This window comes from Impatiens glandulifera, unplaced genomic scaffold, assembly GCF_907164915.1.
Source record: "Impatiens glandulifera unplaced genomic scaffold, dImpGla2.1, whole genome shotgun sequence".
Taxonomy (NCBI): domain Eukaryota; kingdom Viridiplantae; phylum Streptophyta; class Magnoliopsida; order Ericales; family Balsaminaceae; genus Impatiens; species Impatiens glandulifera.
In genome coordinates, this window is record NW_025919514.1 from 141089 (window position 1) to 162595 (window position 21507).

The 21507-nt window shown below is 40.4% G+C and overlaps 1 long non-coding RNA gene across 1 annotated transcript; it reads right to left on the minus strand.

Moving 5' to 3' along the window:
* Window positions 1-14647: 14647 nt before the first annotated feature.
* On the minus strand, window positions 14648-16802 carry LOC124918089. The gene is made up of 4 exons (XR_007097299.1): window positions 16563-16802; window positions 16120-16205; window positions 15001-15170; window positions 14648-14853 (listed from the first exon to the last, which is right to left on the minus strand). It is a non-coding gene; the product is annotated as an uncharacterized LOC124918089 (long non-coding RNA).
* Between the last annotated feature and the right edge of the window lie 4705 nt (window positions 16803-21507).

The following is a 21507-nucleotide window of genomic DNA, read 5'->3' on the forward strand; positions in this document are numbered from 1 at the left end:
CAACTTTGCATCCCACGCAAGGTGAAATTTGTGTGGGACGCAAAGTTCAGTTTCTACGGGACGCAAATTACAATTTGCGTGGGACGTAGATTGCACTTTGCGTGTTGACGAAAACTGAACTTTAGGTCTTTATATTTCAGCTAATACCAAACATATAATAGCAAATTGCAGTTTGTTTTCATCAAACGTATAATAGTTAATACCAAACATATAAAGAACATACACATTTCGATGGAGTCGCCTTGCTTGCTATCGTCGTGGTCTCGTGGTGCGACGATGCTGCTGGAGTCGGGGCTCGCGGGGAAGCGTCCAACGACAGTCGGGGAGGGATAGGGAATAGTAGCATCGCTCGGGGGAGAAGAGAGAAAGAAGAACTGAGAAATGGGGAAATGAGAGGAAAAGGGGAAAGAAACGGATATAAAAAAACTATTAAGGGTAAAATGGTCATTTTTTTAAAAAATGTTACTTTTGCAAATTCATTTTGGGGTGGGTTATTTTTTTAAATAAGACCCCTTTTCAGGGTCGTTTGATCAAATTTCCCGTAAAGACTAAAGATTTGAATCTGCGTCTATTAAGGGACTAAAGATTTGAAAGAAACGGATTTGAATCTGAGTCTATTAAGGGACTATGCTTAATTTTAATCTTAGAAAAATGTTTAGGAGATTCATAATAATTAACGAGATTTAAATAAAAAATGATAAAAAAAAAATATGATATAAGAGAGTACACAAATGGAACCTTAAAATTAAGTTTTTTAAACTAGACATTTGTTTGAACATGATTGCTATATAATTTTAGAAGCATGTATGAATTTTCCTCATAATTTTTGGGGGTCTGTTAGATAAAATCAGACCGGTTCAAATAAACCTAACTTAATAAACCTTCCATGCAGGAACAAGGAACCGGATAAACAAAAGAACCGGCTAAGAAAACTAGCCGGTCAAGCTACTAAACCGATCAAGAATACTCGGAACATGACCGCACAAAGAAAGGATCGGCCAAAGCTTAAAACCGGAATCATCAAACAGCCGATCAGCCAAAAGGCAGAAGAATAACCGGAAGAAGTCCGGTTACATCACTCATACCAAAAGCCATTCGGCTAAGTCAAGCGGCCGACCAGTACAAGAAGATAATTCGGGTATCTATTGAGAATGATACCAAAGGAACAGACTGAACACTTCCATATCCATGCAAGTCTGAGGAAAGACTGTAGGCTGCAGAAGACAGTACTACCGGATCTTTCCACTTCGGGATAAGTCAGGAAGAAGATCTTCCAAGTACAGACAACTGTCCAACAGACAGTGCCTACATCAAGTAAAAGACAAACCCGGCAGGTTTGTCTTACATACCGGAAGAACAGACCGCCAGGTCTGAGACAGAATGTCAGGTCTGAGGTTGACCATCAGGTCTGAGGAAACAACCGCAGGTCTGAATCTCTGAAACACTGAATCACTGCACCTCTGCTCAGCCAATCAGATTCAAGGCAGTGAAATATGACCGTTGACATATTTCACCTATAAAAGGGGCAGTTGAAGAAGAGTAAATGTGGGACACACAGTGGAATAAGTGAAACGCTGAGAGCATTTACTACAAATGATAAGATTGTGTTATTCTAAGAAAGCCTAAGTGCTAAAGTTAAAGTGTGTTTTACAATTTCGGTGTAAATTGCAAGAGTGTTATCGAGCAGGAAATAAGTCTCGATCGGATTGTACTTGTATTCCTTAGTGAATATCCTTCTCGCAGTTTCGAGAGGAAGGGGTGACGTAGGAGTTTTATCTCCGAACATCCATAAAATCTGTCTTGTAATTTCCTTTCTACCGGCTCCATTATCTAACCAACTAACTCAATTACACCGCTCTAAACCGACTCTATACTATCCATACCGAATTTCCAGATTACCGAAACCGACCCACCATTTTCAAATCTCCATCATCCGAAACTGGCCTTGTCCATCAAACAAGTGTGCTGCTTCAACCTGAAAGCAAACCTCTTCCGCGCTTGAACCTAGTTCAAGGGTTTGTGACAGGTTGTGTAGTATTGAAACCCCGGTGTTAATCTCTAACCGGATTAACCACCACCCTTCGAGTGAGAACCGCTAACCGGTCCAACCCCCGGTCCTCCAGCGGCTACCTAGATCCTAACAATTGGTATCAGAGCAGTTAGTTTCAATACTCAAGCAAGCATGTATCAGGATAGGCCTCCAATGCTAGAAGGTGATGACTTTGCCATCTGGAAGGCACGCATGCACCTGCACTTAGTCACGTTGGATGATGAAATGGAGTCCATTCTGACCGAAGGACCGATATTCATTGATAAAGATAGAAAATAATGGACGGCTGAAGATAGGAGAAGAAACAACCTGGATAATCATGCTAGAAACCGGATCTCCAACAGTGTGGACAGAAACACATACTACAAGATCAGAGACTGCCAAACCGCGAAGGAGACATGGAACACGGTTATCCAGATCTTTGAGGGAAATGAAAGAACAAAGGAGAACAAGATAATGGTGACAACACAGAAGTTTGAGAGCATCAAGATGAAACCAGGAGAAACTATGAAGGAATACAGTGACTGGTTCACTGGTGTGTTAGATGAGTTAGCAACTCTGAGCAAGAAGTATGACAACAAAGAGGTAATTATGAAGGCTTTGAGATCTCTTCCAAGTGCTTGGGACATAAAAACAATGGTAATGAGGGAATCAAAGAGCCTACGTAAGATGAAACTATACGATGTATTCGAAGATCTTAAGGCATATGAGTTCGAAATGAGATCTAGGACTGAAGAAGAAGTCTCGGCCTCAACATCAACCAGAGCACTAATCACATCTACAGAACCAGTTGCACCGGCACCGGTTCCTGCACCCGTACCGATCAGAACCGCCGAACAGTTCACTGAGGATGCCATGACAATGCTTGCACAGAAGTTTGGGAGGTTCATGAAAAGAAGCCAACCGACAAACAACTACTATGGTGACAAATCCAATGTAAGATGCTATAACTGTAACTGTTTGGGACATTTCAAGTGGGAATGCAGGAAACCAAGAAGGGATACCCAGAAACCGGATTATCAAAATGACCGAAATAATTATCAACAAACCGGTGAAGGAAGTGAGGTACCGAAAGCACTGATAGCCGACGATGGAGGAAGTCTATGGGCTCACAGTGACAGTGATGATGAACTCACGTGTCTCATGGCAAATGAGGAACAGGTATTTGACTCTCCTTGTGAAGAATTTACTAAAGATGAATTATACAATGCATTGAATGACATGGTAGAAGAATATAAGAACCTACTAACCATGCTACCTAAGCACCTCAACATTAGAACCGATCCCATAGTACCCATTCCGACAGAACCAGAGGTACTCATTATAACCGAACCGGAGGTCGTACAACCTGATGATACCTACACTTTAGAAACCGAATTAGATCCTAAGACCGAACAATCTAGTGAACCGGCCAGAGAATTAACCGAGGAAGAAAATGCCCGACTTCAATATAAAATGACCGCCTATAAGAGATCTAGTGATATAGTAAAGAACATGAATAGACACTACAGACATCCTCGTTGCAAGTTTGGCCTAGGATACACGGAGAATAGCTCCAAAGACCGAAAACCCATAGAGAAAGCAAGGCTCACAAGAGGAAATCTTCCCTTTATAAAATTTCTTAAAAGCTCCTGGACCGCTGAAGAATAGGAGACCGCATACTATAGGGAAGAAAAGCTAAAATACAACTATGTTGGTCCAACCGAATCATGGCTTGACCCTGTGAAAAGAAAAGCCAAAATTCTCAAACATATGAAAGCCTTTCCTGAACCGCGTAGGTCAAACTACAGATCACCGAACCAAAGACCATCACCATTTAAGACCTTTGTAGGAAAGCCGAGATACACGAGACCGAGTGCCAAAAGGACAGTTAAAACCCTAGCAAAGAAAACCGTCCGGTTTATTAAGGTTTGGGTACCTAAGGGACTAATCGCATGTGGACCCAAGTAAATGTGGGTACCAAATAGTTGTAAATATGTACATTTTGCAGGACCCAAAGAAACGGCTAGGAAACTCTGAATGGTTCTTGGACAGTGGCTGCTCCAGGCACATGATCGGAAACAGCAATATGCTAACTGACATCAGAGCAGCAACCGGTGCTTTAATCACTTTTGGTGACAACTCAAAAGGTAAAATTGTAGGCAAGGGAAAGATTGTCCATGGTAACCTAACCATTGATAATGTACTTTTAGTTGAAACCTACGTTTTAACCTGCTTAGCATTAGTCAGATGTGTGATGCTGGATACACGGTAGAATTTCTTAAACATGCATGCTTAGTTAAGAACTCTCAAGGTATTGTACTGCTAACCGGAAATAGGATAGGAAACATTTACAAGGTAGACTGGAAAACTAGAGTAGAATATCCTATATGCATGATAGCTAAGACTGATCAAACCTGGCTGTGGCACAAAAGACTAAACCATTTAAACATGAAAACTTTAAACTACATTCGTGGTAAAAAGCTAGTTGAAGGCATCCCTGATATAGTATTTAATCAAGATAAAGTTTGCTCAGCATGTCAAATGGGTAAACAAACTAAGTCAACCTTTAAAAGTAAAGGAAATATTCAATCTAGCCGATGCTTAGATCTTCTTCACATGGATTTATTTGGACCGATTCAGGTCATTAGCCTAGGAGGTATGCTCTACACCATGGTAGTTATCGATGATTACTCTAGATTTACATGGGTAATATTCTTACCATCTAAACGTGAAACCGTATCAAACCTGATTACACTTCTTAAACGCCTGCAAAATGAAAAATCAACTCGTATTAATAGCATTCGAAGTGATCGAGGTACCGAATTTACCAATAGTACATTAACTGCATATCTTGATGAATCCGGCATTAGACACGAGTTGTCTAGTGCTAGGACTCCTCAACAAAATGGCCTGGCCGAGAGAAGAAACTGGACTCTCAAGGAAGCCGCACGGTCCATGATAGCCGATTCCGGTATTGCTCAGAAATTTTGGGCTGAGGCTATCAACACTGCATGTTATACACAAAACCGGTCCTTAATAAACAGATTTCACAACAAAACACCGTATGAGGTTTATTTTAACAGGGTTCCCAAACTTAAGTACCTCAGGATTTTCGGTTGTAAGTGTTATATACACATAAATGGTAAAACCCAACTCACTGCGTTTGATGCAAAAACCGATACCGAGATCATGCTAGGATACTCAGCAATAAGTAAAGCATATATAGTATATAACAATAGAACTGCAACCATGGAAGAAACAATTCACGTTGTTTTCGATGAATCGGTTGAAAGCAATACTGCTTCATGTTTTGATCTACACAACAGATTGGAAAACAACGATATTCATTCTGACAGTGAAGATGAGACTCCGGTCTTCAGGCGGTTTGTCCATGACCAAATGGGTAACATTGAAACCCAGCCGAATCAAGCTGTTCCACAACAGGAAGCTGACACTTCGGTCCAATCCGAGGAAGTCGGTCGGTCTGACAATCTCGTTCAGCCTACCGACATGTCTAGCCTTGATCAAATAAACGGTAATTTGGTAGACACTCCTGAACTGAACCTCAGAAGAAACAGTAAACATCCTCCTGAGCAAATTATAGGTGACCCTTCAGAACCTGTTCGAACTAGGGGTCAACTTCTGGAAGGATACTTTAATTCCGCTTTCATATCCCAGATTGAACCGAAAAGAATAGATGAAGCATTGTCAGATCCGGATTGGATCTTGGGAATGCAAGAAGAGCTAAACCAGTTCGAGAGTAGTAAAGTCTGGTACCTAGTCCTTAGACCGAAAGATCAATCGGTCATAGGAACAAGATGGGTATTTAGAAACAAACTCAATGAGGACGGTTTGGTCACGAGGAACAAAGCCAGATTAGTGGCTCAAGGCTACAAACAGGAAGAAGGCATTGATTTTGAAGAGTCATTTGCCCCTGTAGCTAGAATTGAAGCCATTAGGATTTTTCTAGCCTTTGCTGCTTTCAAAAACTTTAAGGTTTTTCAAATGGATGTTAAAAGTGCATTTCTGAACGGTGATCTACGTGAGGAAGTGTATGTTGAACAACCACCCGGTTTCAAAAGCGCCGCATTTCCAAACCATGTATACCGGCTAAATAAAGCTTTATACGGTCTAAAGCAAGCACCTAGAGCCTGGTATGACACACTAACCGCATTTCTATTACAACATGATTTCACCATCGGTTCGGTGGATAAAACATTGTTTAAATTTGAAAAGAAGGAACATATCCTACTTGTTCAAATCTATGTAAATGATATCATTTTTGGGTCAACCGATCCTAAGTTATGTGATAAGTTTTCAAAAATGATGACTGACAAGTTTGAAATGAGTATGATGGGAGAATTAAGTTTCTTCCTAGGTCTTCAAGTTAAACAACTCAAAGAAGGAACATTCATTAGCCAACCTAAATACACCAAGGAGCTACTAAAGAAGTTCAGGATGGACACCTGCTCCTCGGCAGCTACTCCAATGAGCTCATCGATTAAATTAGACAGGGACGATGAGGGCCAATCGGTAGACCAGATTGCATACCGAGGGATGATCGGCTCTTTACTGTACCTGACAGCGAGTAGACCGGACATCCTGTTTGCAGTTGGTGTGTGTGGGAGATTCCAAGGAAATCCAAAACAATCTCACTACACAGCCGCAAAGAGGATACTGAAGTATCTAAAGGGCACACCTGACGTTGGTCTGTGGTACCCAAAGGACTCATCCTTTAATCTAACAAGTTACTCAGATGCAGACTACGCAGGGTGTAAGATTGATAGAAAGAGCACCAGCGGAACATGCAAACTCCTAGGTGACCGACTGGTGTCATGGCACAGCAAGAAACAGACATCGGTGGCCACATCAACCGCGGAGGCTGAATACTTGGCGGACGGAAGTTGCTGCTCTCAACTCCTCTGGATTCAACAACAGCTAAAGGACTTCGGTATCATTGTCGAAGAGTCCCCGATCTTCTGTGACAATACAAGTGCCATTGCGATCACCTACAACCCGGTTCTCCACTCCAGAACCAAGCATATCGACATACGGCACCACTTCATCCAGGAACATGTCACGTTGAAGCATATCCGGTTGGAATACGTATCGACCGATCAACAAGTAGCCGATATCTTCACTAAGCCTCTACAGGAAGCTAAGTTCTCTCAATTTAGACTTACTCTCGGCTTAACCGACATTAGCCAGATCCTTCCTAAGGATGCTTAAAGGGAAACCGGTTCGGACAGACAAAACCGGTAGTTCCTCCTAAACTGTTGAACTTCAAACTTTCGAGTTACCTATGGAAGAACCGCCCAGCTCATCAGACAGAGTAAACTGACCGGCTACTTGGTGCATGCATCAAATAACCGCATCGGGATGAACAACTGATGACTGACCGGTTCGGAAGCAGGTCATCTTAGATTATTTGAAATTCAAACAGAAGTGGAATAATTATCAGTGTTTATAGATGTCTGTCCTGGAACATTGCCTTTTCAAAGTAAAATGGTTGCGCCTAAAAAGACGTGAAGATCTTTTGATATCTTTCACAGTCCAGGTCTATGACCAACATCCCAGACTGCAAATATACATATTTCATGCAATATCTCTTATCCTGCAGTTAATAGATATCATCTCATTTAATGTCTGGATAATAGGATAATCCCTAAACTAGTATTTAAGTGAAGTAACCATTCACCACAACACTCACAAGACAAAAGGATATCCTCTCACTAAGACAAAAATGTCTCAGTTCCCCAACATCCTTCAGGTTGATTTTCAATCCTGTTCAAACACCGAACACTATGAAGTGTACAAGATAATCAAATCTCTGGAGGAAACCGGTCTTCAGAACTTCCTAGACGACAAACACACCATCTATCCTGAATCTATTCTGGAGTTCTTCTATCACGCCAGGGTGTTTAGAGGCTCCCCCCACTTTGAAACTCACATTCAATCTAAAGTGGGAGGTATTATCTTTGATTTCACCGAAAGGGACTTTGCGCGGTGCTTTAGCCTGCCAAAGCACGGGATAACGGATCTAGAAGTTCCAGCCGACATAAAAGCCGAGATCTCCATCGCCTTCGCACGATCTGACGAACCGGTTGAAGATCATGGTACAAAATCACGCCTGAGGGCTGAATATCAGCTCCTCAATGATGTGATTGGTAAGAGCATCTTCGGAAAGGATGTCACAAATACCTACTGTACCTCGAACTTCAACATGATGGCGGCTATAATCACCGGCACACCGGTGAACTGGTCCAGGGTGCTGTTTGACATCCTTATCTGGATGGTTGGCATTCGATCAGTCGGTTTCATCCCCCAACTAAGCTGTCTCCTTGTGGAGCTTGGTGTTCCAACCTGTCCCGGAGAAGGTTTGAACCAAGCCCAGGTGCTGACTAAAGAAGTAACCGACTCATTTTATGATCGGTTCGAGAGAGCTTGGAGGAGGAGAAACCGCCGCAATGGTGTCGTCAACTCTTATGCACACTAAGTCACTCCTTCTTGCACCCGGTCGTTTTGCTTCATGCACCGGGTGTATCTTTATCCAACCTATGATTGATCGTTTTGGCCCGATCTACGTCCTCTTCGGTTTCACTTATGTTTCTTTTGATCTCATGTTTTCTTCATTATTATCCATGCCTGTTCGGCACTATCCTATGTTACTTTCGGTTTCAACTAATTAATCTCGGTTATGATTAGTGCATTCAATGAAAGAGGAATCCCTAATTAATGAGTTAACTCCCAACCACTTGAACATTTAATATCCAACTAGCCTGGTTACTTCTCAACTAACACCTACCTCGGGCTTGGCAATCTGCCTCTTCCCCATGCACCTCGGAAACATAAAGATTCTTTTGCTTAATAAAACAAAACTAACAATCAAAGATTATGTTTTCCCTCCAATACCGACCCTATATAAGGTGCCATCTTCTAATCAACTTACCTCATACGAAAGCATAAGAACACTTCTAAGATACGTTGAATCCTATCTCTCTCAATACCGAAATCATGCCGAGCCGAACTTTGGGTAACTTCTTAAGCATTGACTTCAACTCTTGCATGGAAGAGATGGACGGTAATCCTGAACAGAAGTTAATGTTTCACTCTCTCACTGAAACCGGTCTTCAACCTTTTCTTGAAGAGGCCGGTCCAATTCTCCTAGAACTCGCCCAATACCTATCGGCCACCCCCTCTCCGGTGGAACACTATGGGCCAAAAACCCAGCTTGCTAGTCACGGTCAACTACTTCTCGAAATCGTGACCCGTTCGATTCTGTGTCAATCGCCGAATCAACGGTATTCTAGAAATACCTACAACATTATGACCCACATTCTTTGCGAATCGGCCATCAACTGGCAACGGTCATTTTCGAAAACCTCAAGAATATGGTGCTGACCAAGAGAGGTCTCGGTTATGCACCGCATATCAGTAAGCTGATTCTTGGGTACCGGCCAGAGTTTGGACCAGGGACACCGGTCTCCTCCTCGAACATCCTCGACAAGGATTCGGCAATAGACCGAATTTCTAGAATGTCTTTTTCATAGGCTGTACTTTCCATTATTTATGTATGCCTATACCGAATTTTCTGTCGGTTTTCTTTCTGCAATATTTCTTGAACTCAATCTCATTTCGGTTTAAATGAGCGTGTCCTCTTAATTCCTTGAACATTTATCTAAGTAACCGGTTAAAATCTTCAAACTATAACCGCGTTCTTATCCGGTCACATAGAATTGCTTAAAATAAATTGCAAACACTCTGATTACTCAAAATAATCGGTTAGACTTAGAAACCGCACCATCAATCTCGGTTTCAAAAAGGAAAGTGCGTCATTAATGAAGGCTTTGGAGGGAAACCTCCCGCCCAAAACTGCCGCCCCTTGGTTTGGCGCCCATTCTCTCTCGCCCATGGTTTGCCGCTTCTTTCAATTTGGAGGGAAAATTCCTGCCCAATATTGATGGGACGGTTGGGCTTCCAAACCGCATCTATAAAAGGGACTCTCGGTCATTTTATTTCATTCTCACGCGAATCTGCTTTCTCTCTCTAAGCTATCTAATTCTCTGAAGCGGTTATCTCTCAAACTCTTCCAAATTCTAAGATGGGGTGTGGTTCGGCTTTGTTTAGACACCTATCTCAGGTGGATTTCGAGGAAATCCGGTTGAAAGGCACGTCCGAGGCAAATGAGGTTCTTGACCGGATAGTCAAAACCGGTATGGAATATTTCCTTGGCGGTCCTCATGTTATATACAAAGATGCGGTCGAAGAATTCTTCAAAACCGCAACCATCTCCAACGACAAAATCACCGCGACTGTATGCGGTTCTGAAATAGAGCTCACCGAGGCATCGGTGGCAGAGAGCCTGCGCCTTCCGACAACCGGCCAGGATGCAACGGCAGACATAGAGCAGAAAACCTTTGAGGCGGCTTGCCAGATCCTGTCGGCAACTAAAGAGCCGATCAAAGTATCCGGCAGCAAACAAATGTTGAAGCCGGAGTATATCCCAATATGTGACATCTTCGCAAGGGCGATTCTGGCAAGGGGAGGAAACTTCAGCAACCTCACAAAGGACAAAATCAGGATGCTGATCGGCCTGATAGAGGGAAGAAAGGTCAACTGGGCAAAAGCGGTGTTCAGCAACCTAATGGATATGGTGAAACCGGATTCAAACCGGTCGTGGGGATACGCCGTTCCTCTCGGTAAGATCTTCCTTCACCACAATATCGACATCGGTCCCGGCGTCGTGGTCGCAAATCGATGCCTCATCAGATCGAAGCAATTCTTAGAAAGGAAACAGCCGGCCCCCGGTTCCACAGGTGGCCGAAAGAAGAAAGCCGACAAGAAAGCGGCCCCAGCCAAAGCAAAGGCTGAAAGTAAAAGAAAGGAGACAGTAACTTTCTCGGAACCGCCGCAGCAAACCGAGGATGAGGAGTCGGCTTCCTTTTCTTAGAGAACCGACACGGAGAAGACCGAGGATGATAGATCGGTCGATGAAGACGACCATTCGGCCCAGAGCCCCAATGATGCCGGACCTAACACCAACCCTGAGACCACCGAGGGTGGAGAAGAGGGTGGAGAAGAGGGTGATAAAGAAGCCGATGATGAAGGCGGCGACAAAGAGAAGGAGGAGGCCGAAGAGGCAGAGGCCGATAGGATATCTCTGAAACTCCTTCAGGGCGTCAAAAAGCGAGCAGAGTCAATTGAAGAATTATACCTGGAATGGCACGACCACCGGTACGGCACACCGTATAGAGAAATCCTACCGGGCCACACAGACTTGGAGTGCCTTCACAAATTGGAGGAAGTGGAGGACTTAATCATGAATCTTACAAACTCCAACACACTTCAAGAGGTATTACACCGAACCTGCCTCTTAAAACCGAAAGTCTAACTACGGAAGCTAACAACACGCATCCGGAAAATTACGGAGGAGCTCAAAACGATCGGACCGGAAGACACCTTAGCACCGCGGGTGTTAGAAAGGCTTGAAAAAGCCAAAGGGGAACTTACTCAAGAAATCGAACGGCTAGAGGCAATATGCAGCCGGATGAAAATACCGGTTTATACTGCTCCCCGGATCGATACGTCTCCGGATCACTGTCCAACACCTCCAAGGGAGAATGCGGCATCCAAAGATTCCGATGAAAGAGCCGATCCCAATCTCACCGGGCAATCACCTCCTCCACAACCGGAAGTCTCCGCATCAGATTTCACAAAGGAGTGGGTTGAGGGCCATCTCCAAAGGCTTGAAGACTCAACCGCAAAACGGATTGATAACCGCATTCAAGAGTTTGAAGACTCCGCGGTTCAGCCATTCAAGGATAGAGTCCAAAGAATCACAGGCTCGGCACTCAAGTTCGCCGACACCACATGGTTTCTCTTGAATTCCAATCGGGACCGAATCTCAGAAGTCGACGAAGATCTGCAGGAAGAGGCGGCTCTGCGCGGTAAATATGTCAAGCGAACCGAATTTTTGGAGGATTTGACCTCCGAGTTGAAGGGAGACTTCGACCGGCTTGAAAGAGAGACCGATCAACGACTGACAACGATGGAGGATGACCTGGTTGACACAACACTTAAACGGGTCTCCGAACTCGAGAAGAAAAATGTAGGTCTCGAGTCCGAACTGAAAGCGCTTTCCGAACAGGTTGCCGAATTGCTGAGGGTAAAGATGAACGCGGACGCCGCGGCGGTAGCGGCTGATGCTGAAACGGCTAAAAGGGTCCAGGATGCGCTGGATGCCGAAGCAAGTAAAGAGAAAGAGGCACCGCGTTCATCTCAACTTACCGAAAAGGAAGAGGAAGCCGCGCGGATTAAAAGGGTAGAGGCCATATTCCTAGGACTTACAAAGAAAGCAGTCGCTCAAGCTGCGGAGGATGCTGAGCGGTTGGAAAGGCAAACACGGAGGCTGGAAGGCTTCGCAGCCGAAAACAAGAAGAAAAAGGCGGCCGCCTCCGCTTCAGCGCCGAAAAAGCTAAAGAGGGAGGCCCCTAAGAAAGTTCAAATAGCCGACCTACTCAACGAGGTCACTAAAACGGTCATCACGAGTACATCGCAGCAGGCCGACCAAGTCGAAGAGGAAGTCGAAGAACAATTGCAGTCCCGGTCTACAAGACAACGACCCTCCGAACCAACTAGTCGACAGCAACCGAAGAAGAAAAAGAGCATATATGACTTCTCGGACTCGGAATAGGGGCTCTCTTTCCTTTACTTATCTTAGTGTTTTTACATATTATGTTATTTTCGATTATCTATACTATATATAAAACTATTTTTTGGAAACCGGCCATCTCTTGCATCTCTACTTAGTTTTGATAATTTTAAATAAAATAATCAAAAAGGGAGAAATTGATAAGATAAAAGATAAAGACTCGTCCAAAATTTTTCTCTCGGAAAATTCTCCTAAGTCAGTTTCAAAAATCCGGACAAACAAAACAACCGGCCTACGGTTGCAAACTTACATGATTTTTATAATTTTAAATAAAATAATCAAAAAGGGAGAAATTGTTAGATAAAATCAGACCGGTTCAAATAAACCTAACTTAATAAACCTTCCATGCAGGAACAAAGAACCGGATAAACAAAAGAACCGGCTAAGAATAACTAGCCGGTCAAGCTACTAAACCGATCAAGAATACTCGGAACATGACCGCACAAAGAAAGGATCGGCCAAAGCTTAAAACCGGAATTATCAAACAGCCGATCAGCCACAAGGCAGAGGAATAACCGGAAGAAGTCCGGTTACATCACTCATACCAAAAGCCATTCGGTTAAGTCAAGCGGCCGACCAGTACAAGAGATAATTCGGGTATCTATTGAGAATGATACCAAAGGAACAGACTGAACACTTCCATATCCATGCAAGTCTGAGGAAAGACTGTAGGCTGCAGAACACAGTACTACCGGATCTTTCCACTTCAGGATAAATCAGGAAGAAGATCTTTCAAGTACAGACAACTGTCCAACAGACAGTGCCTACATCAAGTAAAAGACAAACCCGGCAGGTTTGTCTTACATACCGGAAGAACAGACCGCCAGGTCTGAGATAGAATGCCAGGTCTGAGGTTGACCATCAGGTCTGAGGAAACGACCGCAGGTCTGAATCTCTGAAACACTGAATCACTGCACCTCTGCTCAGCCAATCAGATTCAAGGCAGTGAAATATGACCGTTGGCATATTTCACCTATAAAAGGGGCAGTTGAAGAAGAGTAAATGTGGGACACACAGTGGAATAAGTGAAACGCTGAGAACATTTACTACAAGTGATAAGATTGTGTTATTCTAAGAAAGCCTAAGTGTTAAGGTTAAAGTGTGTTTTACAATTTCGGTGTAAATTGCAAGAGTGTTATCGAGCAGGAAATAAGTCTCGATCGGATTGTACTTGTATTCCTTAGTGAATATCCTTCTCGCGGTTTCGAGAGGAAGGGGTGACGTAGGAGTTTTATCTCCGAACATCCATAAAATCTGTCTTGTAATTTCCTTTCTGCCGGCTCCATTATCTAACCAACTAACTCAATTACACCGCTCTAAACCGACTCTATACTATCCATACCGAATTTCCAGATTACCGAAACCGACCCACCATTTTCAAATCTCCATCATCCGAAACCGGCCTTGTCCATCAAACAAGTGTGCTGCTTCAACCTGAAAGCAAACTTCTTCCGCGCTTGAACCTAGTTCAAGGGTTTGTGACAGGTTGTGTAGTATTGAAACCCCGGTGTTAATCTCTAACCGGATTAACCACCACCCTTCGAGTGAGAACCGCTAACCGGTCCAACCCCCGGTCCTCCAACGGCTACCTAGATCCTAACAGGGTCGTATAACTCTTTTTAAACTATTGATCTAAAAATATAGGACGATGAATATAAATAAGCTTCTATTGACAAATGCTTAGTTTACAGAAATCAATGATTTAGAACATATAGAAATATTATAGCAATTAGAATTATAAATTTACATAATGCATTACATTTACTTGCACAAGATAGAATTGAAGACATTTCTAAAACTCAATTAGTTTGAAATAAATAGGACAATGTATGAGACATGTAAGATGTGGTCCAACAATTTATCATTCACATTACTGTAATATGGGTCAAAACATTAGGATAGAATGTTTAAAATGGTATTGCAGGTACACTCCATGTAGTACACACAAAGAAATATTATGATACAAGTATATGACATCAATGATAAATAGTTGCTGGAGCCTAAATAAAATAGAAATGAGTTCCTTACAGATGGTTGCTCTTGTGACTTTGGAGAATGGTCATTAGCCTTAGGTTCTACTTCTCCCAGAAGCACAGCTGGAACAAAAGCTCTGATATAGAATAAAATAAGTGCTTAATGACTCAATATTGTAGCTTAAAAACTAATTAGAAGAAAGCAACATGAGAAAATCATCATGCAACTCCTTGTTCAAGAAAAAGACAATAAACATTAGGCATAACAATCTGATGGCACAAACCTAAGGACAGGCAAGCTTTCATAAAATGCTTTGGTGTCTTCATCATCCCAGATTGCTTCAAGAACTGAAGAATCTTTCCCAGAATTTGGTAATGATGATTCCCCCCACAGTAGTAACCCTGGTTGTGTGGCCATCCTCTGGCATTACTGGAGGTTCCATGTCAAAAGCTTCTGCCAATTTGAAACAAACAATTTTTGGGGGTGGGGTAGAGAGTTAACAGTGTGAAAGCACGAATAGTATACTTCTTTTAGATTGAAGAATCTCGTGAATCCATAAAGCACACTTGGAAAGAATACAAGGGGAAGAACAAATGGATAACCAACAGGAAAGTGAAAGTGCACAGCGTAATTGGACTTTACTATTAAAAGAAGGAATGTTGACATTAGTTAGGAAACCCAATCAATGATCAAACAAATAAAGTAGCTTATATATGTTATTCACAATATCGATTCTTCCAGAGAGACTTCTCATATTGTTATTAGCTGTAATCTAATACTTGCTGAGTATGAATAAATCTCATTTAAACACTTGTTTGGCAAATATAAATTTGGATTTAATCTAAAATCCTTTTACAAATTAATATTATTTTAATTAATTTTAAAAAAAAAGATGAAGCCTTGATTAATAAATTTTTAAGTACTTTATTAATGAATGTACAGTCCAAAACCATATTTTATTTTTAAATATTACATTTCTTTTTATTTAATAATTTATAAATATTTTATCATATATAAAGTAATCTAAAACAAACAACTAAGAACAAAGTTAGTAACAACTTCCAGAACAAAATTCTTAATAGAAAATAATTGTTTCTAACGAAAATGAAGGCTTCAACAGTCACAATAGTGGCAGGACAAAATATTTGTCTGGAGACAGAAAGAAAGGTAAGAAGAGGAATACTGGGTCAAAACAGAAAGTCGTAATCAGTTTAAAAGAGGAATACTTAATCAAATGTTGCACATATTCAGATTAAGAGGTCAATCATAACCTGGTTCCAAAGGATTCACCATGGACTATAAAATTAAATTGAAGTGTTGTGCATATGAAGAAAAGCATAACAAACAACAAAGACATGTCCTAGAAACATTATTCATACACGTATAAATCTAGTGAACTTACTTCACCATCTTGCTTGGTCTGATTCTCACTACCAGCACGAGTTTCATCCGCAGTTTGATCCATTGCTAGATAATAGTCAGCTGTTACTGTTAGAATAACAAATTGAATCAATGATCATCAGCAAGTCTTTCTTTTCAAACTAACTAATAGGAAATTAGGGAGAAAATTTTCCTAGAATAGCTAATCATGAAAAGGCATAACATACAACCCAAAAAACAGAGAAAATGGTACACTCAATCAAACTGCCTATAAATTAATTGAAGAGAAATGTGCAAGTGGAAAAAGAATGGTACTATCTGAACCTATTCTTCCCATAATTAATGATCCGAATAACTGAATGAATTACATGTCAGAAAAACAATCACTCCTAATCCAAAAATACAATTATCAGAGTTTCTGTGGAAATTGGTGATTCCTGCGGCTATTTAGAAATAGACACTTACACCCAAGAAATGCGACATCTGCAGTATGCAATAATTCAAATGTCGGGCGATGGTTCCTTCGCGGTTGATGTTGCACTGTGGTCTGAAGCCCTAGATGGTTACAAATGGAACGAGTGAGGGTGCAAGCGAAGGTGAGAGACTGTTAAATCTTTGGATCGCGGCTGATTAACGAACTCAAAGGACGCAAAGATGAAGATCGTGTTGAAGAAGAAGCGACAGCCCCAAATCCTAGGGTTCGCCATTTTATTAATCTCAAACACTACAAAATTAATAGAGAGAGGGAGGTTTATAGTTTATACTGGGGATAATATATATATATATATATTGCGTCCTATATTATTTCATTCCTTACAAAGAAACCCTTATACTAATTTATTTTGTAATAAAGACATTAATTGTTTTTATATATATTCAAAAACTGAATTTGAAAATAAAATCATAATTATATATAAGCATGAAAATTTGACCTACTTAATTTTTAAATAATATTATTATTTTTAATAATATTCTGAATTTTAATATTTAAAATAACTCAAAGTTAGAATTAAAATCAAATTAAGTTTAATTAACCTTAAATAGAAAAAATAAATAAATATTCAAAAATAATATAAGGTTAAAATATTTTATTTATTTTCACAAATTAAACCAAGAAAGGGTTAAAATTATTTAATTAACCGTTTAAAACAATTAAATAAATACCCAAAAAATAAAAGTATGAACATAATTTTTATTATATTTATAGAAATATTTTTTTTAGAAATTTTGGTGAAAAAACGCAAAAGAATGGATTAAAAATCGATTTCAAATAATCCCTTTTATAAAAAAAAATAAATCTGATAATCCAGTGCAGCAGGAATTAAGTTTAATTTTTGTGTGTGGGAAATGGCCTCAACGCTATGACTTACACTTAGGACCGTCTCTACTTCGAAATAGTCGATCATTTGAATGTTAAAGGATTATTACAGGGAAATTTTATCAAATAACCTTGAAAAGGGTGTTATTTAAAAAATAATCTAGCCAAAAAGAAAATTTCAAAAGTAAATTTTTTCAAAAAATTTGACCATTTTACCCTTCATTAATATTTTTTATTTCCATTTCTTTTTCTTTTCCCCCTCATTTTCTCTTCTCTTCTTTCCCTCTTCTCCCCGGGCGACCGTTGCGCTTCCACTTCTCTCCCTCGCTACTAACATCCATCATTCCCCAACGATTGCCAAACAACACCAATCACTTCACCGCGCGGCTACTATATTCAGGTGAGTTTTTATTTTTTCTCCGCTTGCATGCTGAGTATCATAGGTTTTAGGATTGTAGAGTTCTAGGTTTTTAGGGTTTTAGGTGAATGGTTTGAATGTGTTTTGAATGAGTATGAATTATTATTATTCTGACTGAATGTGTGAGAATCTTTCTGTATATTACGTACCACGCAAATTGCATTTTTCGTGGGACGCAATTTGCAATTTGCGTCCCACAAAAAATGTAATTTGCGTTCCATACAAAATGCAATTTGCGTGAGACGCAAATTGATGAAAAATGCATTATGCGTCCCACAAAAAATGCAATTTGCACACTTTGCGTCCCCATTCATTTAACAAATTGTTTCTTTGCAAATGGCACCAACCAAAACCATTATTAATAAATTTGATGATCGTGTTTCATGGAAATCCACCGGCACCAGCTTGGCAAGGATAAATGACAGGTTTACTAACCTTGATCTTTTGGATAGGGCTTTGCAGACCCAATCCCAGTATTTATTCAAAGCCCCGACAATATTTTTCTCAAGAACAATACTCCATCAGATGTTGATCAGGAAAATCAGCTCAAATTCGAATGAGATAAGGTTCATGGTCAATGGTGAGGAGGTATGTTGGCGCATGAAGGATTATGCCTTGCTGACAGGCTTCAACTTTGGCAGATTTCTTTGGGTGGAAAACAAGCAAGGTGAAGAATGTCAATCCTTAGTCCAAAAATATTTTAGTGGTAAAATGATGGTTAGAGTTACAGAGGTTGAAGTTTGTTTCCTCCAATGCTCTAATAAGGAGGATGCATGAAACATGAGACGCATATACCTTATTTACTAGTACCTCTTCACAGCTGTTAATAGAAGGATGGTAAGTATGGAAATCTTCCGCATGGTGGAGGACATGGAGATGTTCCTCCAATTTCTATGGGGAAATGTGTCATTTAGAGCAACCCTAAAGGGTATTGACAAAGATATGAAACACCTACGGGAGATATATATCGCCAAGACGAAAACTTGGAAGGGGAAAGGCGTATGTGATGTCGCTTATATTGTACATGGGTTTGCACTAGCTTTCCAAGTGTAGACCTATGAGCTTATCAAGACATTTGTCCCCAAATTTGCAGAAAGGACGGTACGGCAATAGCCTACATGCCCAAGGATATTGCTCTATACATCCTTTAGGAGTTATTCCGTCCAAGAGGTAGACACTACCCTCCAGGAGTGCAAGGTTTTCACCAAAATTGATGAGTCTGAGGAGGTAGACACTACCCTCAAGGTGCACTTTGCGTCCCACGCAACGCATTGACAAAACTTTGTGTCCCACGCAAGGTGCACTTTGCGCCCTTCGCCCCTCGCATACTACACTTGATATTACACTTCATATAACATTGTTATTATAATATTATAACATTGTTTTTGGAATATCAATATGCATTTAGATAAACACATCTAATACATTTAGAATATGTCCAAATAAGAAAACAAACAAATAGTTAGATAAATATATCATCAATCATATTGTGTGATTCACTATCATCTGATAATTAAACCCAAATCACATAATTCCTTAAACTAAAAATCACATAATGCCAAAAGAATTGATCATTAAACTACAAAGCCACTCTTGTTGATGCATCATTTCCAATTTATTAAAACACCTCTTTTTTATTCATGTCAAAGGTTGTGCACTAAATTGTGAATGTTGTGTACTAGATTGTTTTGTAGTAGATGGTGTAGGCATCATTGTTGAGCATGTTGCCCTGTTATGGCATCGATCACCGCATGAGCTGCACAGTCTCTATTCCTTACGAGGCTCACCTTGTGATGGCCTACGCTTTGTTGTTTTTCGTCCTTTCTTAATCTTGATAGGGGGTTTTAAGCACACTCGTTTCTTGATATTTTTTGGAATATCCCAAGAACCTTCATTGTAAATTGGATAACATGTCTCCGCATATGCATTGCACCACGCTTCAATTAAGTAAAATCTGAAAAATGTGATTTAAGTCATAAAAATCAATCTTGGAATTAAATAACTAACTACATTGTGATTTAAGTAAATTCTCTAACCTTGAGCAACACTCATAGGGAACAGATTTTCGGGAACAGGCAGCAGCCAAGGCATGTGTATAAGGAAGACTAGATACATCAAATACCCTACAAGTACATGTTCGAGCTTGGAAGTCAACTTGGAAATCATATTCATCGTCATGCACATGGAATTGGAATCGGTTAAGCGAATTAATATTGTAGAATCTGGCATTCTCGGCTTGGTCACGTAAGAACTTTTCATAATATGGAGATAAACGTTATGTGTGATTGAATTTTTTTTCTATTCTTTGATGAAACCATACTTGTATTGTGAATCTTAAATAGTCAGTTAAGGTTGATATAAAATATTTTCTAGCATCCCTACTCCGACTATTAAATTTCTCGACGTAATTGCTTTTCATTTGACTATATTGCGAACCGGGAAAAAAGCACGACTTCATATCTCAAATCCTATTTGTTTCAGATAGGCAGCAATCCGAGGGTCCTTAGCCTTGATCTATCAAAATGCTGATGGAATTGTGACATTATGTATGCGCGAGAGGCCAAATAAAACTCAAGGTGACAATTATCGATATTAAATTTGGCCATAATATTCATTTTCATGTGGTATGTGCATGCACCGTGATGTGCTTCTGGAAAAAACCGAAGACAATACAATGACAGTACTTTGATGTTTATCGGATACGAAGACGAGATCCGGGACTAATCCAATTGCCACTCTTAGTTGTTGCATGAAATATGTCCAAGAGTTATTATTCTCCGAATCAACGACGCCAAAAGCAACGTGATATAGTTGTTCATTTGCAACCAATAGTTGACCTCTATCCTTGTGCTTAAGAAAACTAGCATCAACACACAATACATGACGACAACAACTTCTAAAACCCCTAATTGAGATGCCTAAGGACATGAACATATACCTGAAGTGGCAATGCTCATCCATCTAAATGTCAGTTATGGTACATGGGTTATTCTTTGCCAACATGAACATGAACATTATTCTGTGCCCACATTGTATCTCTCTAGTACAACACAATATCAGAGGATATTTGGCGCACTACCTGTCTTGTATGGCCACAATCCCAATGCTCATAGTTTGATGTACTCTCGTACTATTGGCGACCGTTCAACAAACACATGCCACATGTCCTAGAAGAATATTCGACTGTTAGTTTACTTCAAGTATAAATTGCTACTCAAGGACAATGGACGAACTTCCTCTCAAAGTTATTTTTTCCCTTGATATATTGTTGCTTAAGCTCCGTCTCTAATTATCCAATCTCTCTCAAGATCAAGCACAAACTACTCACTATCTCACTGTGTGATTACTCTATAATTAGTATACTATCTTTTTTGTGTGAAATCTCAATGTTGTAAGTTGAATAGAGGGTGTTCTGTTCAATAGAGAGTTAGCTATAAGTTTAGAAGTAGGCGGTTGTTAAGTCCTGTAGTTTCTGACTGGGTTTGTGTAGTGTGTTCTATACAAATCAAAGCCTTCTAATGAATATCCTTCCGGTTGTGGAAAAAGAGATGATGTAGGAGTTTTATCTCCAAACATCTATAAAACTCCCTATGTTATTTACTTTCTGCCATTTACATTCATCTGTCAGAAGCTTCAAATCTTACAAACGGTTTCACACTTGAATTGAACTTGTT